Below are 19603 nucleotides of genomic sequence, written 5' to 3'. Positions count from 1 at the left end.
TGCTACCTATTGTAAACCTACAAAAATTAATAACTGTATGCACCTTCACATGAATATTTTATTTTTCTATAATATTACATAGAACACGGTATAAATTTATTATAGCAAATTAGTTTTACTTTCATAATATCTTAATAATGTCAATTATTATTTTACCGGTAATATAAAGCCCGTTATTTATGTATTTTGTTTCACTTCATTCCGTTCCGAACAGTATCGCATACGTTATGGAACTAAAATAATAAACATCTATTAAGAGGTGAGATCAAAGAGAAATCCAAAGGCTTAGAATGTTTTGTTTGATGCCTTGATGTTTATAAATTTATAATTATAGTAGTATATTATATTATTATATAGCCATCGACTATGCTACTTCAAAATGTGTTAACATTTCCTATGAATTTTGAATGGACTAAAAGAAAAATAATATAGTTGGCAATAGTTTAATAATGTAAAATTAAAACAAGGACGTTTAAGATTTGATGTAAATATTATTAAATGCTTACTATGTCGCTTATACTGTATTTATTATACCCTTCGTTGTTTTGAACAGTATGTTATAACAAAAAATATAATTACAATTTTATCATATTATTTATGTACAGAACCTAATATAATTTATACGAATCAATCTCACTTATCTAGTTATCTAGTATAAATATTTAATTAAATATATTGATAGTCGATTAAGTCAATGTTAGTTGTTGTATAATATAATGAAAATAATAATAATAATAATTGCAAGTGGGTAACATTTTTTATTTTTTATTTGGAAAATGTATAATCCATATTTATTAATACAATAAATAAAAGCGATAGCTGTACATAAACATATACATAATAATAATAGTAATAAAAAAAAACACATAAAGCACGTGATGAGGGAAGTCATCCAGCAATGGAACCTTTAGTGGGTAATATTATACAGTGTTTATTTAATATTATTGTGTTAAAACTTTAAATACGCATTAAAATATACCTACTGGCAAATATTGCACGCTATACAGCCATTGTCGAAACCCATAGGCGCCAAATCTTTTATAGTGACCTGCTAGTCAATGTACTAGTTATGACTAGTAAATTTTTTTTTTTGAGCTACTAAATAAAGTTAATATTAAAAAACGTAATGATCTTGCTTCTTCCAGTTAAAATACTAAATATTATGTTTTTACGGATATTTTAAAAACTATAATGTTCTTGATACTTCAAACTAAACGTTGAAATTGTAAAAATAATTATTATTAAATAATTTGATATTGAAGTAATTAATTACATACATAAAGTGCATAAGATGAAATAAATACGATGTATATGATAATAATAAGTAGTTATTTGTAAGAATGTAAAATACATTAGAAGTTCATTAGAACTAGTGTATGTATTTTACAATACTGTGCTATTTTTTCCAATATCACTTTTAAATGCAGTAAAAATGCTCCAATTTAAACCTTTAACCATAGGATGGTTTTTGATAGAAAATTAGATATATTTGGTACTTCAGAGATATAAAATTAAAAATGTCTTAATAAAAACTTAATAAAATCGTTTTTACACAAAATCAGTTTTTGACCAAATTGATTTAATTATTTTGTTGTAGGTAATTCAAAACCTAATATCTGTAAATATTTGAAATCTTTGCATAAACATTAACTAGACATGAAATTATTTTTAACATATTTTGGCTTTATTTGTGCTATTTTTTTTATAGATATTTTAGATTTTCTTCTTTATAAATTTGTATGATAAAATTTTTGTTTTTAAATAAAAGTACTTTAAAACGTAATACAAGCTTGTTCCTTGTAAGTAGATATTAGAATTGTATGCATTTGTTTATTCATATACTGAGTATATATTATATATGTACGACTATAATGGGTTGAAATGTGGGCGTTTCAAATTAAATTGATTGTACTGTCCAAATTTTATTTTGCATATTGATGGATGCATATTTGAAGGGTTATGGCATATTTTGTTATTAAAGCATATAATTTGCATGTTTTATAGACTTTCAATAAATAAATTAACTTTTTAATCTTTTTTCTGTTTTTTTACAATAGAAATGACAATATGTTGAGCAAGAATTAATTTTAAGCAAATTACAACACACAGGATAAATTTGATAATCAAAAATATTAATTATTTTTTATCATCGTGTACGTAGTTTTATGTTTGAAATATCACGGAATTCTGTAATACACTACTGTAGTCTGTAGTATAGAAATTTGTGTGTATTGTGTAACACTTGAAAAAATAAATATGCAGCTATTAATAAAAATAAACCATTACATGGCTAATAACACGGTTATCGATGGATTTCTGATTATATCTGGTTTCCACATTTTACTGTTTTTAATATATTTGTGAATTAGATATTAAGATTAGTATATTTTGAATTTTGTTTACGATTCAAAAATTGTAAATAGTATTATTTATAGCTTATTACTATTTTAATATTTTTCACCTATTTAAATTTGATTATTTTATATTTTTTTTTATTAAAATTCTTGACGGTATTTTATTAAATATAAACATGATTTTTTTAAAGTTTATTACAAAAATTATATGAAAATACAAACCTAATTTAAAAAAAAAATACTAGAACTTAGTTTTTTTTTTTAAAAATGTAATACTTATTATTACTATTATTATTATTATTTTAATTTGGTATACATTATTACATTATCATATATTGTAGTGCATATTTTGAAAGTTGTTATGTATAGAGTATATTTTACATCTTACATTATTACATGTATATTTTCATCATATTTACATATGGAGTTTCTACTCATAAATAGCTTATTTACCAAATAAAAACTATTAAAATTAAATTTTCATTTTATGAAATCTATCAAAATTTGCAAATTTTATTGTAATTCAAATTTCAGATAATTATTCATTTTAACTCCTATAATATTTGAAAATTTAACACAATATTCTTTGTAAATTCTTTTTCTAGAATTTAAAAATAATTTTATTGACTATGAGTTAAATATAATATACTTGTATATTTGTAATTATATCCGTAACAAATGCCCAATGATTTGTTTTATTCCAAACATATTAAAGAATTTGTAATTTGAAATAAAATTAATATTTTTAATATTTTTAATTAATATAGTCATAGTTTTATTGATAATTTAAAAAAAAATGTTGGATGATATTGGCTAGTTTATGTATTTGAAAGAAGTCTGAGTTTATAATATATTTAAATAAAAATAGTCAAAAGGTTGGGTTAGGAACTTTAGGGTCGTTCTTTAAAAAAAAAAACCACAAGATTTTACAAAAGAACAAAATAGCTTAATGTGTACTAAAAAAATGTCTGGAAACACACGTTTGGTACCAGAAAATTGTTTCATCCTAAACAGTGAGCCTATATATAAACGTTCGTTTACGAATTCACAAATACCAAGTATAGCGTTGTATAAAGACCAACAAAATAACTTGAAAAAATGTAGACACTAGAAATATACCTATATATTGAAACGCCAGTACATAAGGATACAGGGTGTCCCGTGAGGATTTACCCATTGTGTTACCTCCTGAAATAATGGAGATATGATAATTCTGGTTTTTTAATAAGATTAACAAGGATAATAATTTACAAATATATTTTTTATTTAATTATTTAAATAAAACTTTAAAGATAGTTTCGAAATAAATTATGAATTATTTAATACGATACTGGTACATATCATTGTATCCGACATATGGCCCACGTGCTCGTACGACCGGTGAACGCTATTAGTATTTTTATTGAAACTAGAAAAAATACTAAAAATTAAGAGATTAATGAAATTAAAATGTTCAAACGTCAATATTTTCAAAAAAACGAACTCTACACAATGGCTATCTTCAATTTTTTTTTTTAAATAATTGAATGAAAAATATATTTTTTAAGCTTATTACCAAAACGTTAAAATAAATTGAAACATGAAGTATTTGTAGTTCTTGTCCCTGTGAATCTTATTAAAAAACCAGAATTATGATATCCCATTATTTCAGGAGATATCTCAATGGGTAAATCCTCACAGGACGCCCTGTATATATAGTGTATACATCACGGCGATACGATGTTTACAAATACCTTTATAATAAATTTAATGATAAAAAATGACGAATAAAAGAAACAGAGCAACCATATGATATTTATATAAAATTATAAATGAAAAAATTTTAAAATTTAATAACACTGTGGTCAGTAGAAAAAATAATTTCTACGATAGTCAAATATATATTCAATAATATTATTATAAAGTCTTTTCCCGATTTCATTTTTTTATGAGACAAAAATTTACTGACGTCAAAAATAATATTAAAGTAATAAAGTTATCAATTGCCAAGCTAAATCATAAAATATCAGTTTATTATTTACAATATTTTAACACTATATTCCGAGCACCTATATATATATATATATATATATGTATATGTCAAGAATCTTCAATCGATATATCGAACTACATTGGATGTAGGCGCATTCAGTAGAATAACCAATGACTTATATGGTTTTACCTATTTTTTTTTTTTATTTGACTTAATATCAAATATTTTGAGGTAAGCACATTATCTATGTTGATTTATCTTGTTATTTATCTCACGTCGGTTTGTAAAATAGTAACGTTCAATTTACAATACTCACATAGTTCGCTTTTACTGTCTGTGTTCTTTATCATCAAATTGTATATTGTAATTAGTCAGTTCACATATTTTATTAAAGCTAACAAAACTAAATAGCAACTACAGCAAAACTTCACACATTTGACTTGTAAGGCATATGCGTTTAAAAAATACGGAGACAACAAAATATATGCGAGTGGTGTAGCATCCTCTCATTAAATGTTTGCAACAAATTGCAAATACACACATTGTACAGTATTTGTGTTGTCAATTAATGAACATAATATACGACGTATTTCGACTGTAATATATATTATTATTATTGTTTGGTTTATACGTAGCAGCTCAATAAGAGTGTACCAACAATATATAAATATATATTCTAAAAGACGTCTTACATCTCTATATAGAATGTAAAGTAAATGATAGTTTTGTAAACAAATCACCGCACATATTTCTGTTTATTTACCACTGCAGTGTATAATATACATAATGCAAGTACCTATTACACGAGTGAAATTACTCGTTCATTTTATTTTTCAATTAATTTTTCACGTTGTGTTACCGAACAAATTTAAGCTCCAATATTAATTTGTGATTCGGAATAATAAGATAAAAAAAAAAAAAATAACTGTAGTTTCAATTTTTGATTTCAAGATTCTGAATAACAAATCAAACCATATATTAAGCGGTTTGTGTCAATTGAACAAAGTAGTCACCACGACGCGTTGTTTCTACTTTACATAAAACTAAATTTTGAACAAAATGTTAAAATCAAATACTTTTAAATTAATGCTAGTGGCATTGATTAACTTGCTGTACAATTTGTTATTTTTGGAATTTGTGTAACAGGTGATCTACCGTAGTTTAGTGACCTACGAATTTATAATTACTGATCTACGTAAAAATGCATATATTAAGGAAATAAAATATACTTTTATTTCATCAATCATCATATAAGCATTAGGTATATATTAAATATTTCATATTTCATCACTTGTTTTTATATTTACTAATCTTATTTTTAAGTACAATAAACATTTTTAATATTTGTTAAAAATTCCAATAAATTATCTGGAGGTTAAACTGACTTCTAGTATACTTCAATAATATGACGGTGTAGAAGTTTAGATAGATAGATAGTCCCGTTATTTTTTCTAAGTATTTTACTTTGAAGATGTAACCAAGTGCATTCTATTGTTTTGGTATTGGCTCATGTTTATGGATTTACAAAATTTTTTTGAATAATTTACAGTAAAATGAATATAACTACGATTTAATATTGATTGATTTTCTATTAATCTGCTTAAATAACAGTTTCTGGAAGTAGTTTTCTTTAAATTATTAAAAATAAACGTTATCCGACGTTTAAACCGAAAAAAAATAAAAAAATGTCGCCAACACATTACAAAAACCCAAAGTTCTTACTCCCTCCACTCGCAACAAGAAAATTAAATATTATACTATGGACCTAAGGGGAATGTAGCTTGTTATATCGTAACCGTTAACGCAATATTATGATGAATCCACTGTTTGATAGTCAGTTAGAAGTAAATAATAGTCCATAAAAATTAAGCGTTTAAGTGTAATAGATAAAATTAATTATAATTAATTAATCATCAACTCCACCTAGGATGTAATACGTAGAATCGGTAGATCACCTACAACACGAATATCTTATTTATTTTTTCAATTGAAATTTGAAATTTTATTAAATCAGCTTAGAAGAAACAATATTGTATCGAAAGCAATTATTCCTATTTCGAGTGGATACAACAGCAATTTTTCGTCACATCATTTAAACACAATTTAAATTCTATGATTATATCAATGAACGATAATTATTATTAATTAGTAATTTTGAAGTACTAAAATGTGGTTATTTCGACGCATGTTAATTTAACGCATAAAATAAAAATATATTTTTTGTTATATGATTAGATTAAAAATATAAAATAATATTTTTATTTACACTTATAATATATATTATTAAAAACCGGTGAAGTTTAGAATATAATTTATATATTATCACATTATGTTAAATGTATCTTTTAGTTTAACGGGTAACTGAAATGTATATGTTAAATTTGTATTCAATGATAAATAAATTATTATTATAAAAGTATTGTGAAATTTTTACATTTCACCTCCCTAAGTACCGACAAGATGCAATTTTTACCAAAAATTAAAAAAAAAAATTAATAAATATCAATGTTATGTCTGTATATTCATCGCAATTTAAACTATAAAAATTAAAGAGAAATAATATATAAATATATGTTATATATTATTGTATCTAGCTATATATAACATAATATATGCCTTCAATACTTTACTACATTTTATAACTTTATTTTTCAACATACCCATTTCTCTTTCAATTAATTAGTATGCACATTTTTTGTTGTATTATAACTTTCTAGTTTTTGTATTAATAATAATAATTGCGCTTTTAAGAATTTTCAAACTATTCATTTTGTTATAATATTCAAACGTGTTTTATTATATATTTATAAATATAACGGGACGTACCTAAAAGTATTAAGTGAAAAAATAAAGTTTAAAAAATATTGTTCTTGTTGTTAATAACATTGTATTATTTAAATATTGTATGCAAAACTAGTTCCAAACGAAGTTACTCTACGTTAATTTAATCCGAATAACCAGTACAAAAATCGAAAGCAGTCGTATATTATTATTATATTAATAGAATAAACAAATAAGATCCTGTTTTTTAGTTATATTATAATTGCAAGTGGAGTTCTAAATATACATCGAGACTTTTATTTTTCATCAAACGAGTTGTATAGAAAAATTTTAACGCTGAAAACATTCTACTTTACTTTGCAATAAATATATTTACCTTTATTAATTTATTATACATATATATTATTTCCCTCCCTTTAATTTGAATTTTAAAATTGTTTTCGCGCAAATAATTAATACTCAATTCTTATGAATTCTTGACTGGCTTTTTATAACTACTATACTTTATGATTTTCCGAGGGAAGAATTCACAGAAATTGAGCACCAACTATTTACGCAAAAAAAAAAAATTGAAAAATTGTACATTATTAAAAAAATCAGATTTAGAGGAGGGGCTCGCGTAATTAGAGTGTTAGACTATGTCTCTATTATAAATTATTATTAAAGATACTCGTATACTGTAAGAATTATAATTTTTTTAATTAATGGATGTTTACCCAATTAGAAGCTAATGTGTAGCTAAACATCTAAAGGTGGCATGTATTATAGATGTGAATGCATTTATTGCCTAGCAATTAAAATCGTTAAACGTTTTCTATGTAAAAATCGCTTTCTTCTATATTTTCGTATACGTAAGTAATTTTAACCATAAATGAGTTTACATTTTTGTTTTAAAATTCAAAGTAATTGTTGTAATATAATATGCTTAAATAATAAAATTGCCACTTCTACATTTTAAACATTTTGTAGCGATTAGCTTATGTTATATTGAAAAAAATAGTAACAATAATAATATATTATTTTGTTTTACAGGCGATATAATTTAGTCAACTATACTATAAATCCTTATACATATTAATATGTATCAGGAGATTACTAATTAGTACATCACACAGTAACAGGAATCGTGTACCTTTATAACTATACGGTCTATTCTGTAGACGGTGATTAGCTTGGTAATTATTTATACAACGAAAAATATTTATTTGTTTTTCGTGCTAATTAGTAGCGTAGATGATAGTAATGCCTTACTTGTATAAACACGCCAAATCATGTATCACGTATTTGTATGTATAATTGGCCATATCAAATATCATACTCATACTTTCTATAACGATTATATTTTTTTACGAGCCTTACGCTTCTTAATATAGACATATCATTATCATTATACTTTGTATAACAGTCCTAATTTAATATAAATATATGCATTTATAATTTGTTTAAATCGACGAATATACAGCTTTTTGCAATGATCATCAGTAATCATAAGTTATCAATAGAGTGTAAATAAGTATAAATATACAATATCAGAGATAATAATATTATTTTCTAATGTAATAAACGATAATATAATATATATTTTAATTTTAGGTTAAGTTAGGTTAGGTTAGGTTCACAAATGCATTTTATTATTTTTCAAATTATCGGTGTATGGCGATAATTATTTTACAATTAGTTATTGTTAACCATTAAATCGTTGGAATTCGTGTATAAAATTACAATAAGTACAAATTATAATTAATACGGACACATTATAAATTAAGTCGCGCCGTTCTGATTAAATTATTATTATTATTATTATTACTTTTGAGTTTAATGAATGTACACAAGCTTTTACGTCAAAATTAATAATCAACACATTATTATAACTTTAAAATTATACTGTTAAACTAATTTTTCTATGAGTATTAATTATATAATCTATATTACACATACAATACTTCCACCAATCATCACATTTACTTGTAGGTATACTTAACCTACACAATAATAATTGTATAGTCGTTATTTTTATCATATGTATTAAGGTCGGGTAATCGTTTCTTGTCATTTTTCGAATTATCTTGAATAGATAAACGAGAGAATATTGTAGTCTGTAAGTGTGCCACTATTAGAGACGTATTTATATTTTTGGTGCATGAGGCACTATTTATCTTTAGCACCCTTACATATAAAATTGCAGTAACTGAGATTTTCATTTCAAATATATTATATATTTAGTAAATTAATAGCGTCAAGTGAGTTTTAAAAAATATACTGTTCTATGTGCTGTGCAAATATATTTTTCATCATCATACTTTATGTCTTTAATGGTAATTGCAGATTCAATATAGAATATTTCTGAATAGCCATTCAGACGATCATCAGTTATTCTAGACTTTAAACCCTTATGTCCTTTTTTGAACTATGTTCAAATGTAGGTTATGAAGATATTTGTTTTTTACGAATTTAGTTCGAAATTCATCGGTGTTTTCTTTTCAACCGTTTATTTGACCATTGAAATTCTAGCCAATCAAATGTTATACAAGATCCTATTTAAATGTAATTCATAGCAAATTTCGAAACGCCATAATACGTTTTTACATTTGACATGACTAACGAGGGCACAATTAGTAATGCTAATGAAACGGTATTTCTTAGTAAAATAATTCGGTTTATACATATATAAATATAAGTATGATAATATACTGTATGTTTGTGGTGTGTTCCGGAATAAAAACGGTTTATTCAACGAGCGCATAAAATACCTATCGGTGATTCTATATTTTAACAGTCATAATTAAAAGACTGTACATATCTGCATTACATATGGCCATATGGGTAATAGATAGTACATACTACCATTATTATGTTTTACGAGCTATTGTTAATATTCATTGCACAAAGATATTATTTTTTTAAAAGAAATTATGAGAACTCCCGTTAACTCAATGGTAAGTTTGAGATTAGAATTCTAATCAACAAAACCATAAGATAGTTCTTGCATACAGCTTAATCCGTGGCATACCTATCGTTTACAAAACCGTTTTGCTGTAATATTGCATATGGTATCCAGAATAAAATATAGACATTTTCCAATTAAACGGTTGTTAAATCAACCAATAATCTATTATCTATACTATATATACATACATACATACTTTTATTTTATATATTTATATTTAGATGCAATATCATATGCATACATAATAATTTCTTGTAATGATTAAAATTTAAAATATATTCATTATCCCACGTGATCAAGTGAATGATGTGATGCCAAAATATACGAATAATGACGATTTTAATATTATTAAATTATTGTATTATTTCATTGCAGTAATAAACTATAAAGTAATAAATATATACTTACTAATGACACGTCCCTTCAACATGTCGAAATAATTTCAGATGATAAATGCTCAATAAACAAATGAAAAATCAAACAAAAACCTAAAAAGGATATTTAATTCAAAACATCGACAAAATACACATTGAAGTGTTAAACGGTGAATACATTGGTCAGAATAAAATTAAAAATTAAAATACAAAACAATATTATAGTAGGTACCTATACACTACTAATCGTAGTATTGGACACACACTGATTTGTATAGGAAGTAATTAGAATGTCTAATATTCAAAACATGTAAGTAAACCGTAAAGGATGGAAAAATAAAATTCCAATATCTTTTTTGATGGGAGTTGGGGGCGTTAGTGTGACGTATAGCGATAAAATAATCAATTATACGTAAGAAAAAATCCCAAAAACTATGTCAATGATAAAAATTTAAAAAAAATTATAATTTAAAAATTTTTGTAAAAAATATATAAGATGTAAAAACTAACTAAAGGCCGTAGAGGTTGAAGTTATACATTTTAGATTAATGATAATAATAAAAAAAAAAGGCTGTGATCAAAGTTCGACGTACGTAGTGGGTAATAAAATCATAATAATAACAACGACGATGACCACGACGACAAGACAACACTGTATTACGCCTATGTCGTATATAATATACAACTGATGTGTTGAGTATTATTATTACGACACGAAGGTGTGCGCACCTTATAAATCGGCATGTCGTACTTATAATATACCATAATATACTATACAGTCAATAGTGCAAACGACTACCGCGTCATGTACAATGTGTTATAATATATTATTTTATTATGATGCACCACGAGCGCGTAGTAATTTAAAATAGTTCTTCCTGTTTACGGTTCTTCGCGACGCGCGAGAAAATAAATACCTACGTTATTTTGCGCTAAGCACGTCAATATTGGTAAATAATGATAATATTTGGTAGTTAGGCCTAAACACTTTTGCATTTCTATATAGTCGTTGACCCCTGTCTTATATAAGTATAGTAGCCCGCGTGCACTGTTTCGCGCGCGCGCGTGTGTGTATATAGATGCGCGGACGCGGACGCTTATATTGTGCGTCGGTAATATTATACGTATGTGTATCGGCCCAAACGGATCCGATCAGATTTCGTCCAAAAATAGAAGACGCGCAGATTATTCCTCACTGGAACACGGCGAGCGTTATATCAAACTTGCGACAATATATAATGTTATTACGATACTAAAACTCGTGTATATCTATAAAAAACACGCCGTATCGCTCGCGTTTAAAATAATAATAATGTTTTACATGATTCATTTGAATAACAATAAATTGTGTGCATATTGTAGGTCTGACGGTGTCGTTACGTGATAATGTACTAGACCGTTGCAGCAGGTGCTGGACATCTGATGATGACACATAGGCTGTTGGTGTTAAACAAAAATCCATAAAATGTTCGACTATGTAAACAGGAAATGCACAGAAAAAAACCCGTCTCGACGAGATACTTATCGCACAAATGAAAATATATTAATACATTGCACATATTTTGTATATTATATGTGAAACGAAAAACGTACGAAGAGATAAATACGATTATTACGATAATCAGCTACCTATTATTGTAATCTGTTGTGCGTATATAATATACGGTGAACGAACCGCGTTTTAAGGTCGTCACACACTCAACATGGGTTGAAATATATTAATATTATACACATACCTATAAGCTATAGTCTGTCTGTGCTTTATCAGATGCATTGTAAGTTACTAAAAGACAGATATGCGCGGCGCGCGCACTATAATATATTTGTATAGATCCGTCCTGAGCTAACCGAACGTCTTAAATGTGACATACGATCATCATAGTTTCCGATGCTCTCGTAATAGGTATGCAGTACATACAAAACAGCCACTGTTTCCGTAATGAAAAAAAAAAAAAACAACAACCCATAAGTCCCCACATTTACATAACCAGGTAGGTATAGACGGTATAGTAATTTGTAGGTATACGTACTACTAGTACAGTAGTGTACAATAGGTACGACGACGGTGACAAAAAAACAAAACATAATATAATATCAATATAGGTAATATTATTATTATTTATTATACGATATCTGCCGTGCATTGTGCGTGTGTTTTCGACGAGATGTCTACAAAAGTTATGTTATAAAATATACACAGGTCATCGTGCGCGCAACACCGTCTACAACCCGATCGCGTATGATCCGAGATGATCTTCGTATAATCTTTGTCGTTGTCCTCGTTGTACCTATTATAGTATATTATAGTTATATTATATTAATAAAGCATAATTAAAAAAAAAAAAAAAATCATTTGTTACTCAGTCGTAATATACGCACAACTGGTGTCTCTCCGTCAATAATAGATTAATAGAATATCATAAGAATAATAGTGTAAAATAATTTACGATATTTTATTATTATATAAATTATGTATATGTTACGTACATATATTATACATCCAACCATACATATGAGTATACAATAAGTGTAAATATACATTGTACACACAGATAAACATGTATATAACCTTAGGTTGTATATAGAGAAAAATTAATTTAGTGGATAATCTGCACTGTCATACGGAGAATCCAAAACTATCCACTAATAAAAATATGTTTTATCCACTAAATTAGAAAAAAAAATTGATTTAGGAGCATATAATACGTATTATCTATATAGATTCAAATTAAAATATTAATTTATTAGTATGTATATAAGAATGTGTTATCAACATTTAACTCTTTTAATAAATTTTACTTAGAGCCTCTGTTATTTACAACCTTTGATTTTAAAAATAAATTGTTTAAATTGCTTTACGCGGAAACAAAATTGCATGCAAAACTGCTGTTTGTAAAATAAAAATTGTATTCTTTCAATCTTTTCGTAAGTTGTACATCACGTAGGCCATGTATTATAAATGCCATGCCACTGTACCTATTCAAATATTATAAAATTACAATATTATTGTATACTTCACTTTTAATTCATTGATATGAAATTACATTATTTATCTTAAGAGGACGCATTACATCGAGGTTTATTATCTTCAATATTTCGGTATACGAACAATTGGTCCTCGTCATAATTTTTTACTCGGAAAATTAGTCCCCGGCTTAAAAATTAAATACAAAATATTTTTTTATCATTAAACGTTCTTTAAAATATTTTTTCAATAATACAATACTTTTAGAATAACCTTACATTCAATTTTCAAGCTTTGAAGCAATATAAAATTTAAACAAATTATGTATTTTTAATAACAAAATCTGAAGCGTTTAATTATAAATTTAAAAATATTGTTAAAATTAAACTTTCAAATATTTATAATTTTATTGAATTGACACAAATAATTAATTCAACAACAATGATATCGTTGACAAAAAATAATGATGTTTTTTTTAAATAATTTTTTGAAACATTTAAGCGACAAGAAAAAAAACATTGTTTCTATTTGTAATCATTTTAATAATAACTTTTCAAAAGATGATCTTTTGAATTATCTGTGAAGGCTTTCGAGATTTTCATTAATTATAATTATTATGTTATACTTAAATTATTTTTTTATTCGACTACAATAATAATATTATTTATTAATTTATTATTATATTATTATGTTCATTTTTATTTTTTTTAAAACAAATAATTGTTATTATATTTTAAAAGTATTATATTATTGAAAATACATTTAAAAAAATGTTAAATGATAAAAAAAGATTTTGTATTTAACTTTTAAGCCGGGGACTAATTGTTCGGGTATAAAATTATGACGTGGACCAATCGTCCGCATACGATATTTTTTCGCGGGGACCAATTGTCTTAGATCCCAATATTTCGAATTGGTGTTAATAGTGTTAACACTTCAGATATAGTGGGAGTATTATTTAAAAAAAAAACGAAACATTTTTTCGATGTATGTAATTCAAGAAACGTTATATTCATAATCTAGTCGCCCTCAAATGTATTTAAACCCGTGAATCACGCTACTGTAGAGTTCAGTGTGTAGTGTCGGTGTATATAAAGGATGAGTGTTTGTTCCAAATCGACCATAAATTACACGATTTTATCACTGATTTCACGCACCGCAAACAACAATCGTATACAAATTAAAACAAAAATAATAATGGTAATATTATAACGAGCTAATTGCCTAATTATTACGCACCACCCACTAAAGAATATAAGTAAAACCGCGGTTTCGCTCTTGACACGGTCAATCTGTCCGCAAAACCTCTCGGAACCGTGGCAAGCATATATATTAATTAGGTATACTTTATCTACTGCCAGTTTTTTCTTGTGGGAAATAAAGTTTCGGTCAGGTAGATAATCTTATCCGATGGTTCATCCGACATCCGACATCCGGCGGCCAATATACTATGCCATGACTCATGGTCATTCCCCTTCCCTCTTTGACATAATATATGTAGGTAATGCCGTATAGATGTATTTGAAATATTTGAATTTAACATCGAAGAAGCGGCAAATTATATGATGACCAATAATATTATAAAATAATAATTTATATTATTAGTCCGTTGAAAATATATCATAATAATGAAAAATAATGTATACGTGTGTGAAAAATTATTCAAATAGTGTCTTATTAGATCCGTGTTATACGAATTCAACTACGTATATGATATAAACGATATACCTTTATTCTTTAATAAACTTATGCATAATATGTTATGGTGAAAGATGCTTCCATTTCCCTGTTATTGGTAGTACATATTGCGTCGACATATCTTTTTATTTTTAAACAAATAAATTTAATTAGTATTAACAATATAAATATTTATCAATACATGTAATTTAATAATGACGTTAATGTAACCTTTAACCATAATCGGTATAAACTACCATAAAAAATTGTGGTATAAGTACTCGTTCCTGCTCAAATTTTTTTCACTTATTTGAATAACTGAGTTTTATGTATAATACTCAATAAAATGTCTGCAATTTGTAAACCTTATACTGCTCTGCCCCAAAAAGGTTAGATTATAAGGCACGCAGCTGCTTTCACTAAAATTCGATAAAATATATAACTTGAATCTTGAATAATCCTGATGATCTGGCGCGAATAGACTACAATAGAAAAAAAACTTTATCAATAACAACTTTGGATAAAATTCGATATTAATGACTCTCAATATGTAGGTAGCGACAAATTCAAAGGGGCGGGTCCGATAAATAAAATAAAAGATAGAAAATAAATATTTATGAATTTTCAAAGTTTTTATTTTATTATAAACATTTTTTTTTTATTCTATGAAATTTTTATTATAGCATTATTTTGTCCAATAGTATTTAATAATATTCATTATTTTAACTATTATATAAGACGACACACTAACAGTTCATGCAACTTCTATAACTCGAATAAATTATATTATGTACTTTAATAGTTACGTCTTACGTCTATTATTATCGGCTCTCGATTGCTTGTTTGAACACGCAATTCGCATAATAGTATTATTATAGTACTCACCACCACCGTTATATCCAATTTTCAAAGGCCCATCAGCAAATCGTATGTACAGTAAGTGTAACTACTTCGAGGCTAATCGAATAATCGATGTACGCGGACCCATTTTATTACAAATTTTGATTATGGTTTTGTGAAATCACTTTTTCCACTACAGATTCCTAGAGCTTATTATAATGTATTCAACTTTTAAGCAAAAGATAATCATTATATTTTCAGGTTTCTATGTTTCAAAGATCAATAAAATAAACAGATTAGTTTCTATTTTCCATAGAGTTCACTTAACTGCACGATTTGCAATTAATTTATAATCAAAAACTCGCTAATATCGAAATAATATATATAAATAAATATAATATACCTACATATAGTCATAGGGTAATTCATCGTCTCATCGAGTATGCTCACCTATTCTCCTCCCCATTTTTTCAATTAAAAATACAGTTAATCGAAATCTAACTTTTGGAATTTTTAAATATTATTATATTATTAATATTATTTTTAAGTTCTTGGGATTTTTTGTAATACTATTAAGGAGTTCCTTGTGTAGAGATATAAAATTATATTTTAAATGATAACCCTCCCTCTCATATCTGTTTACTGTAAATTATTTAACGGAAAATTGTTTCTAGTGTACCAATAGCCACGTGGACGGTCGTTTTCGAATAACGGGTGTGAGTGACGAGGCGTGCAGTGGTGTTTTATACATACGCTAAAAAAACGGACGAAATTAAAAGTGGTTTTTTGGTATTTGCACACTTCATGTTAAAATAAGTAAACCGTGTCGATTGGCATAATATAACTTGTTTTCATAGCTATATAAAATATTATATTTGTATGCGCACGATTCACCCGAACATTATATTACTAAATATTTTATTATATTTTATGTTTATTTATATACGTCGTGTTCGTGAATCGAAATCCTATACTACGAAGCAAGTAAAAAATAAAATCATTTGTAACATTGTATAAGTGTTAGATTGGTTCAGCGGTGAATTATGAAAAAAAATCAGTCTGATAAAACTATTTTATTTAAAATGTTTTCATCCCGATTGTATTTAGTGATTATTTTAAGGTATAATTATTTGTACGATTAGTTTGAAGTTTTGTAGAGTATATTGTAATAATGATTAGTAATTATTAAACAAAATAACTCATGTTTTATATTTAAAAAGAATATAATTTTTTTTTCTGAATGTAAGTACCTATATATCATATAGTTTTTTATCTAATAATAAATCACTTTTATTTTTAGCAATGTTATATTGATATCTTAAACTTCATTATTAATTAATATATTTTTATCTATAGCCAAAAACAGAAATTACTCTAATTATTATTTATACAGCCAGAGCGCTGTCCATTACCATAGCTGTGGCCCACCGGAAAAAAATTTAGATGATCCGACGACATAAGTCCGCCATTGTGCCAGTCTGAGAGTTGTGGGTTATAGACATTTTTGGCTATGTCGTGTGATACTTAACGCCCAATCGAATAAAATTATGATTGATTATATTATTCAGACTCCAGGTGTTTTTAAATGATTTTGATTTATGCGACTAGCATTGCAATCACCGCAGGTACATAATCCCAATCACGTGACAACTACGTACTGAAATAGATAATAAAATAATATAATAATGCACTCGTTTTATTACCTTTTTCCGTATCACGAGCAAAGTGTGACCTTTTTGATAAAGCAATTTGCACTCGACCAGGCTTCGATGGAGTGAGCGAGAGAGAGATAAGACGCTTTGGAAATATAATGAATTTATTGGTCTAGCCCAATAGTTTTCAACCTTTTTAACTATGCGGCATACTTCATCTCCTACAAAATTTTCGCGGCACATCAATCCATATAATATGTGAAGCATATTTTATATATACATATAAATACATACTAATAGAACTATTAATAGATTTTTCGCGGCACACTTCAAGAGCGCTCACGGCACAGTGGTTGAAAACCACTGGTCTAGCCTCTACAGAAGCAGTAGCAGTTCTCAATTCTCATATAGGTAGTCAACTAGAGAAATCTCACTTAATGGACAAAAAAATTGTAATTAATAATATAATATTATTTATTTAACGAATAAATTACTACACGTACGATGATCGGTTGAATGATTAGAGACCGAACACTGAAGGTTATCAAAAAATAAAATAATAAGGAACCTAATATTGATATTCGATGTATTTAATTTTAAACCGCAATCATTAATATAGAAATATGAAAAAAATTAAATACTTAACTAATTGAATATTCAATTTTACTTTTCGCGTAATAAATGCTTATCGTAATTAATTAATTCCTAATTAATGTTCTTATACTAAAAATAGTAATTACAATACCTACGTAGAATAACTTTATACATTTTTTTGTGAGCAAAAAAGAATATTACCTAAAGTAATAAAGTAATAAACTTCAAAATTTTTAGGTATGATACTCGTATGTAAAATGATTGAAAAACGCTGATCTAGAACATTATGATTTTACAGCTGACGTATGTATTGTACAGTACTTTTATATAAATACATACTTACTTTCCGATAATACAGAATAATAAATAATATAATTTATCCAAAATAAGAATTATTCCTCGTATATACAGGTACCGTTATGGTTATTTGGTCGATTGTAATATTATAGGTTCATATATTAAATATTGTACGATATTATGTATTTAAATAAAACACAATGTGTTTCAACGTAAACCAAACAACCTTGTGGTTTATTTCCCATGGTGCGTATCTATACTTTTTAATTATTGGTCTTTTTTTTTCTTTTTACAAGCAAGTCGAAAAGACGACGATAAATTTTTTTTACCAAAGACAATATTTACAGTGTGCTCGTGAGTAAACTATACCTACTATATATTTGTGTACGAAAATGAGAGGGGGTCCATGGCCAAGGCTTGTGGTATAATGGCAGTGCTGGCTAATCACTATAGGATTTAAGCGTGAAACTGAAGTCTGAACGAAAATCACAAACATAATCTATTTACAAACCACGTGTGTATTATACACGATTGACGATATTATATTTGTCTTAATATTCACAACTAGAATTTTAATAATAGCCACCCAAACGTTTTTCGTATTATTTATATAAAAAAAAATTATTATAATGCATAAAAAACTCACTAAGTCCGTCAATCGGTTAATAATAGTTTGTGTTGTTATGTGTTATGAAAATATTTCTTACTCTGTATAAAATATTTATCACTTTTTTGTTATTTCAGTTCAAATACTGAATTATTTGTTAATGCATTAAAATTACATTCAGGAATTTAAATAGTTGCATTGCAACTTTGGACTTACAGATATTTATATTTTCGACGAGTTATATAACCGGGACATGGTAGAATGTCAAAATAATGGTCTTTTGATTAACAAAAATTGCCATCGAAATAAATACGAGAGTTCCATAATTCTGTATGATTAACACAATACACAAAACACGTGCAATTGGTTAAAGAAAAAATATGGTTATAGGTCATGTAACCTAACCTAACCAACGCAGAGGTGAGTATTAAAAAAAATAAATACGGTCCTGGGCCTAAGACGGTAGTCACTCGCGAATTTATAACTATTATTCGTTTCGCACAATGTACATAATATATAATAATAAATGAGCGGGTTGGCCAC

This window comes from Rhopalosiphum maidis, chromosome 2 (assembly GCF_003676215.2).
Source record: "Rhopalosiphum maidis isolate BTI-1 chromosome 2, ASM367621v3, whole genome shotgun sequence".
In the NCBI taxonomy this organism is placed as follows: domain Eukaryota; kingdom Metazoa; phylum Arthropoda; class Insecta; order Hemiptera; family Aphididae; genus Rhopalosiphum; species Rhopalosiphum maidis.
The sequence above is the reverse complement of the archived record's forward strand: the minus strand, read 5'-3'. Positions refer to the sequence as shown.